Here is a 7,073-nt window from a genome sequence, read left to right on the forward strand (position 1 = left end):
TGATCACACACCCTATTAAAACCCATATTACGCCTTGTGCAATGTACACTCCTCCTCCTCTTCCTCCCCCTCCCCCGCACAGGCCATGAAGGCCCAAAAGTACCGACTGGTCGCCGTGTCATCCTCAGACCACAGGCGTCACTGGAAGCGGATATGGAGGGGCATGTGGTCAGCGCACAGCTCTCCCGGCCGTATGTCAGAGACCGGAGCCGCTACTTCTCAATCACTTTGCTCCTCAGTTTGCCTCACAAGGGCTGAGTGCATCCCGCTTGCCAACAGCGCTCGGCAGACCGGATGGTCACGCATCCAAGTGCTAGCCCAGCCCGACAGCGCTTAACTTCGATGATCTGACGGGAACCGGTGTTACCACTGCGGCAAGGCCGTTGGCTCTGTGCACTGTACAGGGGAGCAACATAATTCGATGTGACTTCAGAGTAACTATTCTCTTTCAATAAAAGTGTTATTTCTATTCATCTCTTTGCGCATTTCCAAATGGTTCAAATGGCTTGGAGCACTATGGGACTTAATATCTAAGGTCATCAGTCCCCTAGAACTTAGAACTACTCAAACCTAACTAACCTAAGGACATCACACAACACCCAGTCATCACGAGGCAGAGAAAATTCCTAATCCCGCCGGGAATCGAACCCGGGAACCCGCGTGCGCATTTCCTCCCGTTACCTTCTGTACAAAACTTCAGCAGTTCTTCCTATGTCAAAGTTTATCGACCTATGTTAATTGGCAGTGACGCATCATACGAAAGCTACTATCGTCCTTAAGTTTTGCACACCAGTGCATATCATGAAATCAGCTTGTGTACTTCCTTCCTCCGACTAGACCATGCGCCACGCACTTCAAGCTCACGGAGCAAGTTACTGATCCCACCAAAAGGTGGAGCCTGCTTTCGAAATGTATTAATTTAATGATTAAAGTTTTTTTTACGATTTATAGATTGTTCTACAAGTCTATACATTTTATTGCATTGTTTGGGTAAATTTCAGCTCGTAGCACACAGTTTTTATAAATCGAGCATGTATTATAATTGTAGCAGAAACAAGTTAATTAATAGCAGCAGCTTGTTAAGGCTAATATATTCAAAACTACAAGTTCCATGAAACTGAAGTATGTATAAACTGATGAGACAAAGCATTATGGCTGAAATAGGACAGCCAGCGGGGAGCAGGGATCGGTTAGGTGCTGGGAAGAAGAACTTGACATTTGCGCGGAAAAGACGTTTATATAAAACATCACTTAAAATTAATGAAAAAAATGGTTCAAATGGCTCTGAGCACTATGGGACTTAACTTGTGAGGTCATCAGTCCCTTAGAACTTAAAACTACTTAAACCTAACTAACCTAAGGACATCACACACATCCATGCCCGAGGCAGGATTCGAACCTGCGACCGTAGCGGTCGGGCGGTTCCAGACTGTAGCGCTAGAACCGCTCGGCCACCCCGGCCGGCAAAATTAATGACCATAAGAATTCAGATATTCCACTTTGCTCTTTATTACAAAATGCTTGCTTATGGAAGCGAAATGGATGACTCTCAAACCTCAAAAAATTAGAAAAAAGCCAAAGATTCAGAATTATAGTTAGTGAGTCAGCAAAGGACTTTTCTATTAAAACATTGCTCAGGTAAGTAACAACGTAAAACACTGAGATATTAGTAACATTTTTACAGTGAGCATGTAAAGGCGAAATTTAATTAGTAGTAGTCTGCACTGCACCTGGTTCAGTCTGTATCAGACAAACCATACTAAAACAGAGAATAAATTACATTACACACGTTGATGGGAAAGAGCGTTCAAGAAGGTTTAAGAATCGGCCTAGTTCAACCAGTGAGCTGTTATTACCAATTACAATAAGAGAAGGACGCAACACAACTTATAAACCGATTAAAAAATGGGGCCCAGGTATTGCACGAACAAGAGTGCTGAAAATACTGACATTCAAAAAAGCTCACACCACAGACTGAAGAATATCTTTTCAATAATCATGAACTACTAGCAAATGTCCATTTAAACAAAAAAGACAATTATTGGGCAAATAAAGTTTACACACACAATGATTCTTCTATTAAAATATAAAACAAATTAACAACAGATTGAAAAACTGTAGCAGCAGCTTAGAGCCGTAAGTACTCACTGGTTTGTGTTTAACAAAACCACTTCACCTCGCCCAGCACATGTAAATACGGCCAACACAGACCGGTTCAATGGGCTCAAAAAAACAAAAGAACTAGTAAAGTTGACCTTGCCGAAACCAAATACAGTGATAGTGACAGAGCCAAATATCTCACGAAATAAGCATCAAATGAAGAAACTACAAAGAACGAAACTCGTCTATCTTGATGGGGGAAGCCAAATGGCGCTATGGTTGGCCCGCTAGATGGCGCTGCCGTAGGTCAAACGGATATCAGCTTTTTTTTATATAGGAACCCCCATTTTTATTACATATTCATGTAGTACGTAAATAAATATGAATGTTTTAGTTGGACCACTTTATTCGCTTTGTGATAGATGGTGCTGTAATAATCATAAACGTGTAAGTACTTGGTATCACGTAACATTCCGCCAGTGCGGACGCTATTGCTTCGTGATACATTACCCGTGTTAAAGTGGACCGTTTACCAATTGCGGAAAAGGTCGATATTGTTGTGTCTAGACAAGACAGCCTAGACACAATGAGAGGAAGCCGAAAGGCACGCTCTTAAACTAACGCAGGCTGGCGTGAGGTCTGAAACAGGATACGGAATGAATGCTATAAAGAAAAGTACGCAGCTTCTTTAATACTTAACTTTAATCCATAACTGTATAACATCGCTCTTGATGATACTTGCTTCATATAATAAATATCAATTGAATACGGCGCCTTGCTAGGTCGTAGCAATTGACTTAGCTGAAGGCTATGCTAACTATCTTCTCGGCAAATGAGAGAGTCTTCGTCAGTGTAGCATCGCTAGCAAAGTCGGCTGTACAACTGGGGCGAGTGCTAGTACGTCTCTCTAGACCTGCCGTGTGGTGGCGCTCGGTCTGCTATCACTGACAGTGGCGACACGCGGGTCCGGCGTATACTAATGGACCGCGGCCGATTTAAAAGCTACCACGTAGCAAGTGTGGTGTCTGGCGGTGACACCACAGATATCGTGTTGATGTATGGCTATTGTGATCAAAATACCCGACGGGCGTGTGCTACGTACGCCGCTCGGTATCCTGGACATCACCCAAGTGTCCGGACCGTCCGCTGGATAGTTAGGTTATTTAAAGAAACAAGAAGTGTTCGGCCACATGCGAAACAACCACGACCTGCAACAAATGATGATGCCCAAGTAGATGTTTTAGCTACTGTCGCGGCTAATCCGCACATCAGTATCAGACAAATTGCGCTAGAATCGGCAATCTCGAAAACGTCGTTGTTGCGAATGCTACATCAACATCGATTGCACCAGTACCATATTTCTGTGCACCAGGAATTGCATGGAGACGACTTTGAACGTCGTGTACAGTTCTGCCACTGGGCACAAGTGAAATTACGGGACGATGATAAATTTTTTGCACGGGTTCTATTTAGCGGCGAAGCGGTAACGTAAACCGGCATAATATGCACTATTGGGCAACGGAAAATCCACAATTACTGCGACAAGTGGAACATCAGTGACCTTGGCGGGTTAATGCATAGTGCGGCATTAATGGAGGGAGGATAATTGGCCCCCATTTTATCGATGGCAATCTACATGGTGCAATGTATGCTGATTTCCTACGTAATGTTCTACGGATGTACTTCCAACGTGATGGATGTCCGGCACATAGCTCGCGTGCGGTTGAAGCGGTATTGAATAGCATATTTCATGACAGGTGTATCGGTCGTCGAGGCACCAAACCATAGCCCGCACGTTCACCGGATCTGACGTCCCCGGATTTCTTTCTGTGTGGAAAGTTGAAGGATATTTGCTATCGTGATCCACCGACAACGCCTGACAACATGCGTCAGCGCGTTGTCAATGGATGTGCGGACATTACAGAAGGCGAGCTACTCGCTGTTGAGAGGAATGTCGTTACACGTATTGCCAAATGCAGTGAGGTTGACGGACATCATTTTGAGCAATTATTGTATTAATGAGGTATTTACAAGAAATCACGCTGTAACAGAATGCGTTCTCAGAAATGATAAGTTCACAATACAAAATGGTCAAACGTACCTACGTTCTATATTTTAATTTAAAAAACCTACCTGTTACCAACTGTTCGTCTAAAATTTTGAGCCATATGTTTGTGACTATTACAGTGCCATCTATCACAAAGCGAAAAAAGTGGTCCAACTAAAACATTCATATTTCTTTACGTACTACACGAATATGTAATAAAAAATTGGGGGTCCTATTTGAAAAAATCGCAGTTGATATCCGTTTGACCTATGGCAGCGCCGTCTAGCGGGGCATCCATAGCGCCATCTGGTTTCCCTCTTCAAGCTAGACAAGTTTCGTTGTTTGTTGTTTATTCGTTTGACGCTTATTTCGTGAGATATTTGGCCCGGTCACGATCAATGGACCACCCTGTATACATGTCATAAACACTTGTTAGACACATTCCCGCCAAAAGACAAGTGCTGTAGTTACACATCGGCAAAATAGCCCAATAACGGCGCTATCGTCCTCCTCCTTCGGAGTTCGATAAGCTTAACCGTAGAGCACAAGCACGCCACAAGACCGAGCAAGAGGCTCACCAAACAAATCCATATGCATCCACTGCCGCACTGTGTCCCTATACCCAAGGACCAAGCAGCGAAGGTGAACCAAGGCCTTGTTGTAACTCCGGCGTCGTGTTTCTTAGACAAGTGAGCTTAGCAATCTAAGATCCACTTAAAAAGCAGCGCAATGCAGAGAAATGCTCGTCGGTTGACAGCCTCATGGAACCACTTATGGCTCCTCAGGAACTGCCTTCTCCAGTTAGCAAAGAGGCAGGACTGTGCAAGAGCCGACGTTGCACGATGTTTTGGTTACTGCAGCTGGTCGCGCGCGACCTCTCGCGAGACGCCAGGAGGAGGTTGCTTAGCGACCGCCAAAGATACAGCCTCGTACTATGAACGAAGAATCTATTAGTGTTCAATGGCCAACAGTTAAACAGCGTGTTCGAACTTCTCTGGAACACATTACCGCAGAGACCCTGAATGACATGGATTCGACAAGTGTTCGGTATGTTTACGGAAATATGTGGCCCCAGATAGCTACACACACTGTAAGTAGTCTCTTTGTATTTTGACAGCGCTATAGACCGTGTTAACATCGCTGACAGTACTCTGCGCCCTTGGCAAGAGATTCGGACTAACAGTTGGCGAATGGACAGGGAAGTGTATGGACATGATTTTCTTAGTGGAGACTCTGTGTTGGTAGGACACGCAATGTAAAGTGAGATAAAATGATGTGTTTATCAGAAAATGTGCAAGGGAATGTTCGTTGATGGATGTTGATGATGTTTGGGCAGTGGAACTATTGACAACTACATAATTTTTGGAACTGCATGTCACATGAATAAGGTACAGTTTTCTAGATAGGTACAGTTTTCTAGATACATTGTTTGCTCTTCAACAAAATCTTTCTTTTGCTAACCATATGCCTTCTAGTTGTTAGTGTCTATGTTAGTTAGAATATTTTTTATTTAGCTGGCTGTCGTTCGTTCTTGCTCTAATTGCTGTAGCTCGTGTTACGAAGATTTTCTGTAAGGTAATTAACTTATGAAAAAGAATGGGATTTCCGCTATCGGGATTCGTGATTGAAATGAGCTTAGGCACTGAACATAGTTGGAGGTAGTTTAATATTTCTTTAATTTCAAATTTTTTGATTTATATTATTGTAAAGATTCAGGGTCATTCTTCTGTACTAATTATTGGAAGTCATGCTGTCAATGTATAGCAGTCAGATTGAGTTCGTCTTGTATACTGTCGGTAATATATGAATAGGTTAAGCTTGAGTTGTCTTTGTCAGGGAAAATTCTGTAGGTCAGTGTTTACTAAAAATAATTAAAGAGGAAGTTTCAACACTTCAAATAGTTATCTTAAATTGTGGGCCGGTGGTTTGGGGGTGGGGAACTTGTGCCTGATCTGTATTCCATCGGGCTCAGGTCAGGTGAATTTGAATATCTTCAACATTTCGCGGCCCTGTCGGCAACTGTATAAATATTAATTTTAATAATCAACAGCCTTAGTTGCACCTTTTACCTAGAATTTATCTAGGTTTCATTCGGGATAACCCAATCTTCTTCAAAATAAGAGTAACTACCGTTTGTCCATAGTGGACATCGTCAAGCTGAAACTGCAGATCCATAAATTATCGTCAGACTATAAAACTTATCAGAAACTGTTTCGGCCCCACTTCGCGACCGCGATGCGGTAGCCACGAGTACTGGAACTCGGTGAATTTGGTAGCCAAAATTTCTGTGTGGGTTCACCATGATGCTCCTCAAACGCTTGTAGCGCGATTGTGGCCTTATTGTAAGGTTAGCTAAATCGCTAGAGAGTTACACTGTCATCGGGAAATACATAAAACATGAAAGGAGACAGTAGGTATGCAGTAATGTTGACGTAGTGCACAGTAGTCATGGTACCTACGTTTCCTCTACCAGTCACTGGGAAGCGCAGGTGAAATCACCCCCACACCAGACTACTGCCGGCATTGGCATCCATGTATGGCATAGCATATGTTTCACAGAGCTATTCGCGTGGATATTGGCGTATCCACACACAGCCGTGTAACCATGAATGTGAGTCATACGCACAAATGTCAGGTTTGCTAGGTCCTATACCGATGATCTCATGCCCACTACAATCGTAGCTCATGTCGCCGCGTTGAGATGGCAAAATGTAGGAGCTCCATGTTGAATCATATATGCCGAACGGTGCACTCTGAAACACTTGTCCCTCTGTCGTCACATCTGCCACATATTGCCACCTATTCTGCTTTACAGTGTAGGCAAGCTTCCGACTTTCACGTTCTGTGATGAGGCGTGGACGTCCAACACCTTGTCGCCTACTCGTGGTTTAACCGTCCCTAAATCACTTTCCACAGATACTCGGGA

The 7,073-nt window shown here is 43.6% G+C and overlaps 1 pseudogene; it reads right to left on the minus strand.

The window, feature by feature from the left end:
- Positions 1-270: 270 nt before the first annotated feature.
- On the minus strand, positions 271-388 carry LOC124623344 (annotated as a pseudogene).
- Between the last annotated feature and the right edge of the window lie 6,685 nt (positions 389-7,073).

Source organism: Schistocerca americana, chromosome 7, assembly GCF_021461395.2.
Source record: "Schistocerca americana isolate TAMUIC-IGC-003095 chromosome 7, iqSchAmer2.1, whole genome shotgun sequence".
NCBI lineage: Eukaryota > Metazoa > Arthropoda > Insecta > Orthoptera > Acrididae > Schistocerca > Schistocerca americana.